Raw genomic sequence first — 18193 nt, forward strand, 5'->3', positions numbered from 1 at the left:
AATAAATAACATGTTTTGCAGGAGTTATCCAATAGGTCAAATTTAACAAGTTCCATCTGGAGAGGAAATAAACAAAACTAAAAGGGGATACATTAAAAAAAGATTTGAATGCATCATTAATTAGACATCAAGGACATTTATCATTGATCCCTTTTTACTGTAAACTAGAATCGTTTCTGCATTTTCACTGCCATTGTCCAGTGAGAAAATATTTTCAGTGAACTGTATATTTTCCTTGCAATTGTGTTGGAAATGTTTATTATTTAGTTGATTTTTGAGTATGAAAAAATTAAGTTAGTTATCACACTGAGCACTGTTTCACACCTATGTTTTCTGTGTAGGTTATAATTGCACATAGTGTAGTTGTAGCCATGTTTGTCCCAGGATATTAGACAGATAAGGTGGGTGAAGGAATATCTGAGGCTCAGGCCTCCGAAAGAAAAGCCACTGAAATGAAGTAGTATCACAGTAAGATACCGGAAATGCCCTAGGTGGGATTAACCTAATGTAATCAATAAAGTATGTGGTAGGAGAAATTACATAGCCTCATCTGACTATCCTTGATCTGAGAGCTATTTGATAGGAAATGTGTCTTCATCTGTATTTCGAAATTGCTTAGCACATTCTAAATAAATAGTGATAAAATGGCCAATATAGTATTCAGACAGGAGTCCAACCTACTTGTAGCTACGTCTTCTAAATGAAAAAAGGGTGAGGGTGAAGCAGAGGTTAGAGGAATTAAAGAAACAGACCCAGACTCTTACAGGTTGTCTCATATACACTACAGCTTTGCCTGCTGGCAGGCTCCTAGTAAAGGAGAAAGACACAACATCAGGATATTACTGCGATTCTTTTAAGAATCAACCAATTTACCAAACACAATTGTATCTAATTTCTTAATCAGACATCCTAAGCAGACACCATACATCTGTTTCTGTATACTAATCGTACTTCGTGCTGTCCTGACTTTGCCATGTGCATAGCAGTACAACATCCTATATAATTAACCTTTGACTGTATATCATATTTAAGGTGGCTTCCTCTTCGAACTTCTGTAAGGCTCTACTCTCAGTTTCACCAATGCAAATCTATTTCTTTTTGTGGTGACTAACTCCCTGTGCAGCCCCACTGCACTAAATGAAATTACACAGGTGTAATAGCAAACATTTGGTCCCTGGTTTTCAAATATAGGGGACATTGGTCATACCATTAAGTCTGACACAAGGACCTTTTAATTTAAATGTAATCTCCAAAAGACCAAATTACCCGCAACATGTTCTCATTAATTCCTGTAAGGGATGCTCAAGCTTTGACCCCTTATTGTTCTCCTTATCGGGAAGTGGCTGAGTCATAGTATTAATAAGCCATCACTCAGTTAAATGGTCATTCACTGCTGCATGGACTAAAGATAGTCTCATCCTTTTGAAGTGGGACTGGGCAAGCAAGGCTGCTGTAATGGGCTGTGATTATTTTCACTATGAATGCTCCTCTGGCTTTGAAAAATTAAAAGGAGTGCTCGTTTTCTTTCTTGAGTATTTCTCACACTGGCAAAAAAAAAAAAAATGAACACTTTGAAATGTAAATGATTGAGTCTTTGCAAACCTCTGCCTCAGAGGGAGCGACGACTTCATTTACAACATGAAGACATTTTAGGAAATGATTATCATTGTAAAATTGAGGCCAGCAGGGGGTCTGAGTTCAAACTCTTAGGATATCAGCGGTGTAACAAGTTTGATCTTCTTTATTGCATTGCTTGCATTTGCTTGCATGGGTTCCAGCAGAGAGACATTGTCAAGGGGAATTTGTTCCCAGTAGTTCCTCTTAGTTAAATAAAATAGTTATGCTCATTGTTTTAAAAAACATCTAATACAATTCATGGCAAATAAAGTATAAGATTAAAATTATTTGGATTAACATTCGATATGTGTAGATGCGTGATTTAGTACTTGAAAAGGTGCTGCACTGATAACTCTGAAGATGAAACTCCTTTGCTTATCACAGCATAGGCAATAGCAGTGCTAGCTTTACCATACTGTCCCACCAACGTCTCTCAGACCTGATCTGGTGGGACCACCCCTAGTGGGGAAAGAGTATTTCATTTAAATGTAGCCATTCAGTCCTTGGCCTCCTCTGCTAAGACTCCCAAGAAGGTTGACAATACCAGTAGTAGAGCTGGTTTTTGTGATATAGATTGGTCCCATTAGGAACTAACAGAGACTACTGACTCCCATCACAGAGAGCAGATGGTAGTAACTTTTAGTGACTAATAACCTAGACCATGATCTGAAATCTGATCCGCACGGACAGACCCCTGCACGCATATACAGTTCAACTGAAATCAATAGAGCTCCATAGAGAAAGGGATCGGTCTATGTGAATTAGACTTTAGGAGAGAGAAGACTAGAGAAGATTCCATTGGTGACCTTAGAATGGGGTTCAATGCTCACATCACCTTTACACCAGTGTAACTACACTGATTTCAGTGGAGTTGCTCCCAGTTTACAGTGCTGTAATTAGAGTAGAATCAGGACCTTTAACTCATTGCCATTCCTCCTGAGCCAGCCTGTCTCCCCATATGATTTACTCAAAAGCATGGCTTAAATGTAAAATGTAAAGACACCAAAACTGCCTTGTGAAGAATACCTGCTGCACTTGGATCTCACTCTAAAAATTGCATGTATGCAACTCTGGCAACATTCAGAAGTTTAATCAGTTGAACGCATCTACGCAGACACATGCAAAACACTGAATTTAGCAGTATTTGATAGCTGACCACGGTAAAAGTGAGTTGAGAATTAAGAACAGTGTGTGTCCAATGTACACAGTATAGATTGAATAAGCTCCGGCGTGCTAAACCACGGTGCTTATCCAGACCAGACTTTTGAGGTTTGCCTTTTACTAATCATGAGGAGCAAACTATCTGCATTGTTTTTTAATATTATATAAAAAGAGAGAAAATATATGCTTTGGTAAAAAAAAAAATCTGTTTAAAATGTTCACAACATGTAGAAAAATATAAGAAACTTTTTAATAGGATGCAAAAAAAGTGTAAACAGCATCCAGTGTAAAGCCAGGCTCATTGCTTACTGTTTTTCTGGGCTTAAGCAGGTGTTTTGTTCATGTGCACTGAAGTGTGAGGCAGCTGTTCTCTCTAAGGTATGAAGGACTCCATTGTGAACAACAGTCAGCTTTGGTTCCAAGGCAAGTTTGTAAATTGGACAATCCTAGTAACAGAGGCAAGTTCCACACACTTCCTTTTGGACAGGACTTCTTTTGCTTAGTTGAGCTACACACCTGACAGGTGCTGCAGACTCAGAGTCAAGGATGAGGGTGTGTAACCAGAAACAAAGGTGAGAAAGAAAGCCCTGTGGAGTAAATCTGGTCTTTAGCACACAGCATGTCAACTGTATCTAAATGATTGCAGAACAAAAGTGCTATTAGGTGGTTTTTTATGAGTTCTAAGTGCCACTGATCTGAAAGATACTCGGAGGACTGACCTCTTACTGTTGGGTACCAAGTCCTATAATATTTTAAATAGCTAATTACATATGATGCCTATAAGAGAAGACTACTCTGTTGGCTGATGAGCATTGTGGCTAGATGGGAAGCTATGGGACTGACAAATATGAAGTAGAATATGCAGGCTGGTGATGAAGTAACACTGAAGAGGGCTCCTGAAAGTTATTCTGTATTGTGAGTTCTCTGGGCACACCGTGTTTGTTTTACTCATTTGTACAGAGCCATGTGTGATGGAGCTCTTATCCCCACTGCAATATAAATAATATGTTTGGGTTTTTTTAAGGGACTGTAGCTAGTGAAACTCCACTGAGAATTCCAGAGGGTTCAGTGAATTCTGAAACCTCAAGTGTGAGACTTCCTCAGCCTCTAAGAAGACTTGATTGTGTTGTTATTTTTAATTTTTAAGTATTTTTCCCTAGTTCTGGCCAACAAGATTTACAAATATTGGACCTTGATTATTTTTGCAGACTAAGAAGAAAGACTGTAAGGGGTCTTGGTTAAACGCAGTCTTAACCAGAGTCTCATGATGATTATTATTTTCCTTAAAACCCCAACTCCTGGAATCAAGTGGATATGTATTGATTTCAGCCTTCATTCCTAAAGAAAAAGTAAGTTTCTAGCCCCTGTGGCTACAGAGAAAGCTTCAAAATGTGACCCCAGTGCACCCTAAAGATTCAAAAAGCAGAAGGCAAATAAAAAGAACAGCAAATCAATTATTTTTACATAATCTCATGATATTTAGTGAGCCTGACTCATGATTTTTGAACATTTAAGGTAGGCAATACTGTTAAAGTTCCTCTGTCAATTGCATTTATACACAGTATTCAGACAGATCAAATGTCTCAATATGAACATCACCGTTCTTGGACTGCCATTAAATGTGGGGCGATAAGACTAATGAAAAGAGCAATCTTTAACCTTAATTCCTTGTAGCTCCACATTTTAACAAGTGATTCACTGTATTACACTAGGAGTTTGGGGAAGCTGAAATAAAGATGTGGCATTTCTTCATTCTGTATTGGTAAACTTCTAATTTTAATGAAGTAGGGAACTGAGCTACTGGACTGGAATTCTATAAGAATTGGCAACTTTGTTAATACTTTGCTATGGTTAATTCACTATCTACACAAACCATTTCCAAGTTGTTGTTTTCTTAATACTGTCTTTAGTGACAAATATTTTACATATTAAAAGTATTTTTATGTTAGCCTAATGAACATGAAGGCTGCTGTAATCCACCAGGGGAACATATATTCTAGTTTTCATTCATGCTTTAGAGTATTGTCACAGTTAGGCACAAAGGAATAATCTGATTGTTTCCCAAATAGCAAGAACAAATCATGATTGAAGGATTCCTTCTATTTAAAGCTATGCTTTGCAAAGCCTATTGAACTTGTTATCAGAGTCATCTCTGATGCATATACCAACTACACAAAGCTGCTGTATAGTTGCTATTCAAGAGCTAATTTAGTATCAAATGGTCAATATTGCTGACTTGCAGATTACAAATATCACAAGATATTTACTTATTTATATTAAATCAGGTTGAGAATAAGAGGCAAAACTCTGGGTCGCTCCATTTGTAATTAAAATAGGTATGCATTTGAATAGCTGTTTTATGATTTTGTCTGGGATTTGAAAAGAGCCACCACTGAATGATGCAGCGCATTTGTCTGTCTTTCCCAAAACAATGTGAAATTTGTATAAATGGGCAAAAGAGCATTAGATTGTATCATCTCATAGGTCAGCTGGAAAAGCAAGAGTATTAGGCCTGAGTCTTCCACAATATGTGTTCTGATTATGGGAAAGCAGAGTGAAAGGCAAAAAAACAGGTGTTGCAGGACACAGTGTTAGAAATGTTGTGAGGAGATGATTGTAGCAAAGGGGTTAGATTCCCTCTGCTATCTTTCTGTGGTCAGACACTAAAACTACCAGGGGCGGTCCTCATATGTTTGACCTCTGGGCAAAGATAACTCTTTCATATCCTCTGTTCCACTTTTCCACTTTGTATCCAAGCCCTCTGCTATAAAATGTAAAACCAGCACATAGAACATGCTGCTTTGGAGGTCTGCCACTTGCATTCAGGCAACCATTTGTACTTTTGCAGGCGTAATCAATCTCCTGTTGCTATCAGCAGGGGAGTGGAGCTTTGCTGCTTTATGGCTTAAAAGTAGTTTTGTGCAAATTCTACTCTTCTCTCCCCCCCCAGCCCTGCTTTTAGCTCCACTACTCACAGGATTTCCAGGGACATGGGCTAGAGCCGAGAAAAGAAGCTTGTTTGATTTAAGCATAGAGGGTTTTTTTGTGTGTGTGTTTATATTTTCTCTGCATCTATTAAGGAGTGAGGGGGAGAGACTTCATTTATATGTTAATATTAGCCGGCACCCTGACTAAACTGACAGAACTATTTCATGGGAAGCTGACAAATTTTGTCAGCTAGGCTATACTTCCACATCTCAATGGTGGCAATAATCTTGATTAGCAAAACAATTGGGGGCCAAAGGAGTCCTGCTGCTCCAAAGACCCTGCTCTCAGGTTACAGTTTGCTAATGTGATGAATCCAGAGAGTCCTTCAAGCTTGAAAAAATTCTCAAAAGCAGCTGAATTTAAGCAAATGAAGGGAACCATTTTGGGGATTGGACAAAAGGGGTTAATTTGATTGACCATGTCTCCATAGTCTTATAATAATCATTTACTTAACAAGTGCAGAGAGAATCACTCTATGGAAACTGGCAAAGTTAACAGAGGAAGTTTGAATAGAATATCTGTTTATCCCAGATGTGTAGGAATTTTAGCCAAAAAACAACCTATAATTTCTCCCTGTAGTATTGGTTCTTACTTAGAAACAGCAGCAAAATTAAAAAGGTTACAAACACTTTATGACAGCATCTTCTATGAAGCAATATGAGCTTCCATTTTTCATTAGCTTGCTGCATTGCTAATTAAAACTTTGGAAATTAATTGTTCTTGTATTGAGGAAATGAAACTGCCTTAAAAAAGGCTTAAGCGCTCTTATTTTCACAGTTATTAATGGCACCTATTTCAGTCTGCAAACAAGTTATTTATATCTTCACATTATTTGAATCACCTGGGCTTCATTATTACATACAGGATCCATATTCTTCTCTCATTTACACTCATTTAAAACTGGGGCAGCTCCACTCCTATCAATGGAGTCATTCTGCATTTGCATTCATCTAACTAACAGAACAAAACTTGGCCCACTGGAATTACAGACTCATAGGAATTCATCGGCTCATTTGGGCATAGTATGCAAAATCCAAAATGTTATACAGATGGGTGCAACTCTCATCAGAGTTTTTGTGCCAAACTCTACAGCTGTATGAGTGTAAGTTGCATGTCTCGCATAAATTAGTCAAGAACCAGATACCAGTGCTAAGGAGGATGCAAAATAAAGTAGGCCATTCCACACTTTACACCCTCTGATAGTTGCTTTCCTGCTACACACACAACCTGGGCATGTAATTTACATTCACTTTTTGATATAACTACACATTACACTACTTTACCACTCACACTGTGATTTTTATCTCTGCAGAATGTGGCTCAATGTGTATACGAATAATTGCTGTACCTGTGAAATACAATGCTATGCAAAAAGTCTTTATTGTTTTTCTACCAATCAGCCAAAAAAAAAAAAAAAAGTTTCCTACCTATGACAGTCAGAGCACACCTTTTAATTTTTCCACAGAGCTGCTACATATTGAACTTCTTTAGTTTTTAATTCTATGCATTCTTATTAATTACTCTGCAAATATGAAGATGGAACCAGGTTAAATCAGAGAGAAGAACAAGAAACTATTTGCACTTTTGTTTCCTGTTGTTTGAAGTTTAGTGCTGTAAATGTTATTTTGGTGGAAATTCACACTTTTCTAAGCCAGCCTCTTGTGACCAATGTGCCATACGTACATTCATAACTCTTCCTTTAAATCTCAAAGCCCACTTCTTCTGGATTGTTTAGAAATGATGAGCAACGTTTTCACATTTTGTTAACTGTGTTCACTTAGAAGGTATTTATTTTAACTCTTTGGGCCAAATTTATGAGCACAAATACATGTGAACATTTTTCAAGTACTGTTTCTTGCCCATTCAAGATCTGAATATAGCAGTTGAAAAATGAACATGCAAAGTTGCATGTGCATAAATGGAAACTAGGTTGAGGCTTTTTTGAAAATTTGTCCTCTTGATCCTGAGTCTCCTCTCACTTGTACCATTTTTATGGTGCTGTAACGCCATTGATTTAGATGAATATACTTTCAATTTACAGATGAGATGATGATCTAACCAGGAAATGGATACTTGAACAACAGCATCAGATTTGGTATTTAATCCTGACTTTACTCAGGCAAAGCTCTCTAACACCAGCTGGAAATTTGCCTGAGTAAAGGGTTTAGAAATGGGTCTATAGAGCCTTTGAAGACCTTGAAACACAGTAGCTAAGTCATCATTGTAAATGAACTTTTATTTTCTACAGATCTTATTCAGTAAAACAACAGTTTTCAGTGGTTGGCAAGACATACAACAAACAAAATAATCATGAAGAACTAAAATCCAGTGCAAGCAGACTTGAAGGAGAGAGTTCTTCTCTTCTTCTTAAGAGCTCTGCTCACTGACTCATTTTTTTCAGCACTTCCTGTTTCCAGATGTTCATAACTGGATTAATTTTTTTTGAAGAAGTCCAGGGTGCTCTGTTTTATACCATCTGTCACATGGTGCCATAGTGATATGGAAACAGAAAAGGAAAACACCATATCACACCATTGAGGTCATATTGCTACATCTTCATTAAGAACAACAAATAGTCTTCCCCCCCCCTACATTTTTATATCTTTATCCAAACACCCATGATGGAGCTATCTAATTTGGAGATTGCATAGAGCAATGGTATAGGTTACAGTGACAGATGAGACGCTATGAAGCCCAGGAATCACAAGGATGATACGGTTTCTAGTTTCTTATACTCAGACAATTTATGTACAGCAGAAAATTACTCAATTCCACATGCTCAAACGTTCAAGCCAGTAGGCAGCATCTAAATAAAAAACGTTTGCTCCAAACAAAGGTTTCTCTATGGCATGACATTATGTTGATTCCTTTCCTGAGTGAATACAGTGCACATTTTCCAAACAGCTCTTCCAAACAGCTCTATGGTTCTTTATAATGCTCACATTGGACTAGATCATGAGTTTCAAGATCCATGGTATTATGTGCACTTAACCGACCTCCAGGGAGGACTCTCAGCCACAATCAAAACCATCTGGGGCAAGGGGATCCACAGGGAATGACATTCACTGTCTATAGCACACCACGGAGCTCCCTTCCAAAAATAATGCAGCTGAGTCTGTGAGTTCCAGTCCTGAAGCATCCGCTCCACACTAGGCAACCTTTAAGGTAGTCCACTTACAGTAATGTTCACATGTTCTGCCAGGGAGGGAATGGTGCCGCAGAGTGGTGTGGCCAAACACCAAGTGTGAAAAATTGGGCCGGGGGTAGGAGTAATAGGCACTTATGTAAGACAGAGCCCCAAATATCAAGACTGTCCCTATAAAATCAGGACATCTGGACACCCTGCCCCAGAAGCATGGAGGCAGTGCACAATAGGAGAAATTTGGGGGCAATCCCTTGGACTGTTACATGGGATAGGGGACATTTTCCCATCCCCCTTAACTGAAAATTAGTTAGTTAAGTGTCTCATTGTGCTATAGTATGCCTCATTATTTTTTAAATATGAAGGAATATATTCTTTACTTGATACATGGTGGGGGATATAATTCATCACTGGAAGAATCTCACAAAACTTCATTTAAATGATTTTTTGGAAGAGCTATTCATACTTTTGTACATCTCACTCTCAAAAACTAGCATGATCACTGCTCTTGAATGGCCAAACAATGCCTCAACTCAGCTGAAGTGTTTCCAGCAAAATTGTAAGTGAACAAGAAGCTTGAATCAAGCTCTGGAATAAAAGCACTCCACAATTTCAAAGAAAAGATAATAGATTTGGTTCGGTTCCAAACATCGTCAGCTAGATGAACACCAAGGACAATGTTTAGTTATAGATTAATAATCCAAGGTACAAATAGTTCAGAACAAATTGGGGAAAACATAAAACCACAATATAAAGCAAACCAGAGGCCAAAGGTCAGCCTGCAGTTACTAACCATTCTCAGAGTTATATTTTTTTAAAGTGATGACACAGACCACACTTAATAAGCCACTGAACTTTGCAAAACAAATATTAAGGTGAATCAGCCTGAATCACACATGCTACAAAGAATCATGAAATGTAAAAATCAATTGCAGTACATGTAGTTTTTAGTTCTCATACAAACAGCAGTAATGAAATCATGGCTACTTGCTGAGCAGGAAAATACAGATTGCTTTGCTCTCATTTAACAATGACATTTCTTTAGCAGGAAGGGATACTAAATTATGATTTAAGTTTATTATGGGAAGTTCTCAAAGAGTTCTCATTCATGCATACTGCTTTAAACTGGATGGTGAAATGCCAAGTTATATGTGAAAGAATCTAAACCAAATTCCACGTGAAAGAAAACTGACCAAATAATCTCATTGTTTTGGTGATCATGTGGCTGTCATATGTAACATCACTGGAATTCTACTTTAATTATATTTTACTGTCCACTGCTTGTAAAGCATAACCTACAAAAAGTTACATGGGTTACAGATTGTTAAAATAGCCAAGGAGTAAATGGAAAAGAAAAGAGAGATGAACTTCTTTCAACAGGAAACTAAGGATGTCCTCTTCTTATAACAGCTAGAAAGACAAATTCAGACCTAGAATAAATGGACTGCAATTTCACATACATCAGGTCTGAATTTTGCCTCACGTTTTTCAAACTGTGATCATTCTCTAGCTCATACACCTCTCTCCACCATGGAGGGTGCCAGCAGAAGGCTAATACAACATGCATGTCCCACTAAAACTCTGTTTTGAGGGCCTAACATGGGATTTAAGCGGTGCACAGACCATGTGGTTGTCCTTTTCACAGGAGAGATTTTTACCCTATGACATATTTATTGTGAATTTACCTTTCTTCTGTCGTAGATCATTTCCCAAAACAATCCTGATTTAAATGAATGGGAGCACAGCTCCTGTTGGCTTCAATGGGAGCTGCATGCACATGCTATGGCCAAACATTTTTGTTTCATGTCTCCATTTTGTTTTGCCTAACTTAACACCTTTCCCCACAGCTACTCCTCTCCTCCCCGACCCTGCAAATTCTGATTTAGTTGTAATTTCACTGAAACGGCTATTTTTGTTTATACACTGAAATCTTGAACAAGTTTGTATGTTTAGTCAGCAGTAAATTTTATGCCTGGACATTTCCTGAACAATTTGAGGTCTGAAAAAACTTAAACCAGAGCTTCATATCTTTTACACCCTGATTCCATTTTATCGTTCTGTATGCAGTGTATCAAACTAATAACATTTTGCAATATACAAAGAAGCTTTTCTTTTAGCTCCCAAACAAATGACCTCTTCAAATTCATAATGAGGTATGAATCTAGCTAAATGGACTCAAGGTGAGTCATTCATTAATCATAAACAAAACAGGACTGGAATCAAGGACACATCAGCACATACTGTAAAAGTAAAAGGTTGCACAAGCTTTTTATTTAATATTAACTACATTATGGTTTTTTATGTGAATTCTGAGAAGTTGATTTTCTCAGCTTATTTGGAAGTGTTCAAAGTGACTGGCTAATCACTCTCCTCAACCTTACTTTCCCTTCAAGTTAATATTTGTTTTTTAAAAACTGTATCACGTGTTAGGCATTGCTCTTCCTGAAGTTAGAAAGCCATAGACATATTTATACTAGAATTATTATGGTCATTATTTAAGTAGAAAAGAGTGCTGGGGTGGAAGAGGAAGGGGAATTTCACGATCCTAGGAGTTATTGGGACAAAACCTCAGCTGGCTAAACGCCATTGGAATCAGCTAGGTCATTTGTCATTACACTGAGAAAGAATTTGGTCCATACCGTTTAAGAGAAGGCAGGTGGTAAAGTCCTCACATTGCATTTACAGATCTCTAATCAACACAGCTGAGAAAGTGAGGATTGGGGGTGAGGAAGGAAAGGGCTTTAAGCCAACTTTGATGTTCCTAGATTCTGCAACCAAGTGAGGGTCAGTAATATAGAATAGTGGTGAAGATTGCTCTAAATTACACCTCACTGCCCCATCAGCTTTAAAAAAAAAAAAAAAAAAAAATCAGTCAAGCAATCAATAGAATCAACAATTCTTCTCTAACTAACTTGTCATTGTCCATGTGAGGGGGAACTGGAGCACAACTGTGATAGCTAGCGTAGTTACTAACAGCTGTTGTGGAGGGAAATACTGAGCTCTGATCTGAATGGTGGGAATATATAAGACTCTACTGGTCTTACTTTACACCAGTGTAATTCCATTCACTTCAGTGGAGTTGTTCTTGATTTATATCAGAAGCAGTCTCAAAATCTTGGGCCCAAAAGTGGCTGAGCTCGCCCTCCCATACACAACAACGTAAGACCTAGTGAGGGCCATTGTGGGCAAGGTGAGAGTTGAGTGACCCACTTGAAAAGTACAGGGTCTAATTCGAGAGGTTAACAGTGGCAGTGGCACAGGAAGAAGACTGTGTACCTATTTAAGGTCAGACACCAACATAAAAGGCTTGTCCTTGACATGGGCAGACTTTTCATCTTCAGTTCTGACTTCTTTGAAAGACGTGGAGCTTATAAGTTTGTGAGGCCGATTCACAAAGCTACACAGCATAATCACCAAACATTCTAAAACATCTGTAGTCCAACAAAGACCCAAGTTCAGTTGGAAACATAACAAGTGTAGTTATTGATTACATATTTCATTGCTTCCTTCCTTCCAAATCTGAGATATGCCAAGAGGTCAGTGTTGACTAAGCCCTGCTCTCACTGCATTATGTGTGCAACAAACCAAAGGTCAACTGGCAACTCTGTATTTTTGTAGAAAGAAAGAATAGTATAAAGAAAGAATAGTATTTGAACAGCAACAGGACAATAAATTAAACCGCTGCACTTGTTACATCCAAAGCTCAAATTCGTACTCTCTGAACATGCTTGTGCTGTGAATGTATTTGACTAAAAGGTTCAGCAGCAGCTCGAGACACTTTCAATGAACAAAGGTAAGAGAAAGTGATTTAAACACATGGGGCCACACCGTGATCTTGCACCTGTGCGATGCAGAGACTGAGTGGAGATACTCTCATGAAGGTGCACTGCCATAAAGAGGGCAGGGAACTTTACACATGAGGCAAAATGAAGCAGCATGCTTCCTCCATTGAGCCTGTTGTAAAACACTAGCAGCCATACTGGGACCAGGGTAAGATGGGATAACGACCACGCGATCAACTACATTTTTGGGGGGACTGTTGGATGCTGCTGGGTATGCTAGCTAGCCTCCCACCCCAAACATGTAAGGAGTGATAGAGTCAGTACAGTGCTTGGCTCTACATTTTGTGAACGGTGGGGAGAGGAGAAAGGGAAGATGTCTTCATCCCACTTCATGCACAAAGTTGCTCAGATATTCCAGTGATTAGCATGATCTAAAAACTTATACAGAGGACAACAGAATTTCACCCTTGATATCTATGTAATCATTGCTCCCTCAAGGGATCTCTTGAGCAACATGGAATGCCAGTTCCACAGTGTTCCAGATGGTCCGGTCATAAGTGAGCCAGTAGGGGATCCTGCTGCTAAGGCCCTTTGCGCTCCAACTCATGGTGGGACCCAAACCATACACTCCCCATCTGTCTTCAACATCACCTCTCTCTGCGGACTTCAGAAACATTTGCGGCCCTCTCTCCCCCAACTCCTTTCAACTGTCCCAAACCATGCAATAGTGAACTATCAACCTTCACTGGAGAAGGAAAAGAGCACCAGATTAATCTGACCTATGCTGCTCCCCACATTGATCCCATAGATATAAAAGCTGACAATGTGAACAGGTGAGTAATGAGAGATAGATGAACCACCCGTGGCATTTACTGAAGTTATGAAAAAGTTTATGGTTGCCACAGAATTATCTGGGTGCAGTTCTTAGAAGAGGGATAAAGTTTATAGGGAAACTGGTTGTTGAAAGCTCATGCTGTTGCACAGGTGTAATTTGTAAAGTTATGGATGTAAGAAAGCTGAAAATGGCTGAGAACTTAAAAATTGGATTGGTATCAGAATCCCAGTAATAACTAAACCTAGGGATACACTAAACAAAAAGAGCTCTCAGCCACGCTTGTTGCTGTTTCCATCACTTCCCAGTGACTCAGCAGACATTTCTAGGCTTCAGAGTGACGTTTGTGGTTATTGTGTGTGTGGGTTATGTTGCTGTGTGGGTGGTTTTGAAGAACTGTGGCAGTTGGGCCAAGTAATCCACCATCTATGCAGTCTTCCTCGTACAAGCAATGAAATTTTTGTATGCAAGTTAGTTATAGAGTAAGTGTGGTGATGTAGCTGATTTACCTCTGATTACACAACGGTCTTGGACTCTTGCATGGCACAGATACATGCCTTATTGTCATACAGGTATAATTCATAAAGTCAAAATGACTGAGAATTTAAAAATTGGACAGTAACTGACCACGAAGGCTAGTGATGACTGAATCTGGTGATATTCTGAACAAAAAGAACCCTCAGTCGTGCTTTTAGCTGTTTCTATCACTTCACACTCATTTAACAGACATTCCGGGCTTCAGAATGACACACAGAATAACAGTTCTGGAATCATATTATATAGATGACACAGGCTGTAAGGAAACTGCCAACACCCTTGAACTGATGTATGCTGTACCCTGAAATTGGACAAGTGTGACGTAACTGTAGGAACAAAGAATGCGGGCCATACTTAAAGGATTGGGGACTCTATCCTGGGAAGCCGTAAATCTGAAACAGACTGAGGGGTCATAATGGATAATCAACTGACCATGAGCTCCCAGTGCGATGATCTGGCCAATAGGCTGACGTGATCCATGGATGGATAAACAGGGTAATCTCAAGCAAGAATAGGGAAGTTACATTCCCTCTGTATTTGGCATTGGTGAGACTGCTGCTGCTATACCATGTCCAGTTCTGCTGTACACAATTTAAGAAGGATGCTGATAAACTGGAGAGAGTGCAAGGAAGAACCATGAGAAATATGAAAATACGGGGAACAAAACTTTAATAACGGACTCTTCAATCTAGCAGACAAAGATCCACTGACTGGAAGCTGAAGCTAGACAACTTCAGACTATAAATAAGGTGCTTTTTTTTTTTTTTTTTTTTTTTTTTAAAACAGTAAGGATTACTAACCACTGGAACAATTTACCAAGAAAAGGGGTGGATTTTCCATCACTGCCAATTTTTATATCAAAATTGGATATTTTTCTAAAAGATATGCTCTAGTTCAAAGAAGAAAGAATTCAGAGAAGGCCAGTAGCCTGTGTTATGCAAGAGGTCAGATGAGATGATCACAGTGGTCTCTTCTTGTGTTATAAATCTATTCTTGCACTGTGCAGTGTTGGATGCACAGTTCTCATTGCCAGGTCAGGAGTCCTACACAAACCAAATGTTCAGACCAAAACCCCTTGTCCTCTTGCCTCACCATGGCATAACAATAAAGTGCTTTTAGTAGCATATCACGTCTGTGCCCGCAGAACAACCTCTCTGGAGCCTTTGGGGAAATATCAGAATCAGGGAGGAAATCTCCAATCCCACAGAACCTGACCCTTAGCAATAAAGATATAAGAGGCAAACAATGCCCTTAGCTTTTCAGGTGTGTTAAGTATCTCCCAGATTACAATTTAAATGAAGAAATATGAAAAACTGTGTCCATTTGGGAAATCAGTCCCATGATCCAGTTTTCCAAACCTTATTTGAATAACTTATACAAGTCCTGGAGGGCTGTTGTGGTATCTTTTTCCATAATAATCCATTCACCCTCCATCTGTTAATAATTAGCTACGTAATCCATGTGTCATGTTATATAGTCATCAAAAAGTGATGTTACCTGCACATAACACACACAAAACAATATAAGAAGATACTTTTAAAAAGAAGAGAGAACCTTAAACATTAATAAGTAGAAAATCTGGGAAATCAAAGCATTTTTCTTCCTTTTTTTATAATAGCCTTTCATTCTTTTTATGATTTTGTCTTTGAAAGCTCTTTCTGTGGATGACAGTTGATATTGTTCTTCCATCCTGCTGCAGACAGCATTAGGGAGGGAGGAAAAAAAAAACTATTGTAGAGCTTCTCGTCTCTGCAACATGATTTTTATAATTAATATATACAACTGAGCAGAGAAAGGTACGTTATAATGAAGTGCAATTAAGAGGTGTTTGTTCCTGTCCCACACATAAGATGACTATAATTTCCCTGGCTGTTTAGAAGTCAACCATTATCATTACATTTCACACATATCTTTTCTACTTTTTTTTTTTTGCGCTCTTGATTTTGTTTATTTTCAATTAAAATACCAAACAAACATACGTTTGGAAAATCTGATATTCAGTTAACATCATCTTTTAATTATACTTCTTAGCAATCATTAAATCTAACATCCTACACTCAAAATCGAATTCTGTTCTGATGTAAATCTGGAACAACTCCATTCACGCCTGTGGAATTATACCACATTTATACTGGTGTAAAGGAGAACAAAATTTGCCCTGCCCCAATTCATTCTGGATCACATGCAACTTTTGATTTATTAATCAATTCATTTTAAAATTAGCTTCCAATACAACAGTGGGTTTAGTTTACCAAAGCTGGGTTTAGACTATAACACCTTAATTTCACTTCCACATTATTTGTATTGTGGTAGCACCTAGGGGCTCCAGCTCCATTGTGCTAGAGCAGTGTTTCTTAACCTGCAAGTGCAGATCTGGTATTGGGGGTGGCAAGAAAGGCAATTGCCTGGAGCCACAGGGGCGCCATGAAACTAAGTTACATGCCTCAGCCCCGTGGGGGTGGGACTCAGGCTTCAGGGGTACAGTAGTTTGGAAAGGTTAAGAACCACTGTGCTAGAGTCTGTACCAACATGTAACAAGAAAAAAAAGTCCCTACCATGAAGATCCAAATATATGAGACAACCAGTGGATGCAGGATACAGAGAGGAGGAGCTCAAAGAAACAAGTTGATATGGATCTCAGAGTTTGTGCTTTCACTACAACATGTTGGTGCCTTAACATTGATATTAAGAATAAAGATGGACTAAGCCAATGAAAACGGATTCAGTTGTGGATCATACTTTGCAGTTCCAGCTGCTGTCTTCAGAAGGTTCATCCAAAACACTGAATCTGGCCCTCCCCAAACTTGGTTTTGGAGGGAGTCCAAATTGAAGCTGTATCTGAGTTTTGCACATTGGGCCTATCACTGAGGGAGGTAACCAAACACTCTCCCTCACTGTTTAGATTTGGAAAACCATTGTAAACCAGTTCTGCCAAGCACTAGTAGCACCAGTGGAAAGCCAACAGGTAAGACCAGCATTTATAGCCTTACTAAAACCCACTGAACCCAATGAAAAAACTACTTCTGACTTTTATGGACTTTGGATCAGGTCCATAAAACTTTGCTCAGATCCCATTTACAATCATAGGTAAGGATCATACTGTTTCTCCAAAGGAGATAAATAGAGCTACCCCTACCTATCTTGTGGAGATGACTTTGGAAAGGAATGAGGATATTGATTCTTAGAGCTGAGTGAATAATTTTCAAATGCAATATTAAATGAATGTATCCCTCTGTCTCTGCTCATAGGAAGGCATAATTTGTTGGGAAAATTTCAAGCAGTTTGAAACACAGATATAAATTTTACCCTCTGTGAGCACCTGTCATAGTAAAACTGAATAGCTCAAACGTTCATAGAAAGGGAACACAAAAGGGGTGTGAGCACATCCAAATAAATTCATTTTTAAATTGGAGTGAATATTTGCCAAACTTTCTTGTGGCACTTGCTCAGCTCTACAAAACAGAGCTGGGGAAACGAGTTTCATTTTTAGATACCTCTAAATGAATTTGAATCTATCTAAAATGTCATTGTGGTGGATATTTGTGTGTTTTTAAATTCATTGTTGGGGTTCTCCAAAAGATCTAAGATATAAAAAAAATTAAACCTTGTTTTCAAAACATATTATCCATTTACCCTTTTAGATTGTTGACCCACCTATTTGTGCTCTCTCTCTCTCTCTCTCTGCATAGTGTCTCCAACTAACTTCACTTCAACAAACTACAGCTGATAAAAATTACAGGATCAACTTCCACATCTTGAATCCCTGCAGAATCTTTCCCCTCCATATCTTTTATCCAGTCCTCATAATAAAATGTTTGTTTTTCCATGTGACATTTTGGCAGAATTTAGTCTGCTTGTTTTAAATACTACTTTATTTGACTATTAATTTAATTGGACAGAAGGTGCTTTCCCATTAGCCTGAAATGTTCAGTTTCTAGTACCCGTGAAATCATCTGTGACTTTCCGTTATCTGCTATCAATATGCCATTTTGCATTGATATCCCTTCATCTTATATTTTATACTAAAACTCATAAAAAACTCTTATTTCAAAGAAAAAACAACCAATCCAACAGCTCTCCTCCATCGACTAAGAAAAAACCCAAGTCTGCCGAAGTGCTGATCTTCTCCCAGCT

At 38.5% G+C, this 18193-nt stretch overlaps 2 long non-coding RNA genes across 9 annotated transcripts in view; both read right to left on the reverse strand.

Moving 5' to 3' along the window:
* LOC137155016 (uncharacterized) overlaps nt 1-18193 on the reverse strand; it is a 505162-nt gene that overhangs the window by 151518 nt on the left and 335451 nt on the right. The window lies entirely within an intron of this gene.
* LOC137155040 (uncharacterized) overlaps nt 7984-18193 on the reverse strand; it is a 116350-nt gene continuing 106140 nt past the window's right edge. The window contains exon 2 of the long non-coding RNA XR_010920338.1: nt 7984-8242. This is a non-coding gene — a long non-coding RNA (uncharacterized lncRNA). The remainder of the gene's footprint in view (nt 8243-18193) is intronic.

The sequence above is a fragment of the Emydura macquarii genome, unplaced genomic scaffold (genome assembly GCF_026122565.2).
Source record: "Emydura macquarii macquarii isolate MOO-44397 ecotype Brisbane River unplaced genomic scaffold, CSIRO-AGI_Emac_v2 contig_295, whole genome shotgun sequence".
Classification (NCBI taxonomy): Eukaryota; Metazoa; Chordata; order Testudines; family Chelidae; genus Emydura; species Emydura macquarii.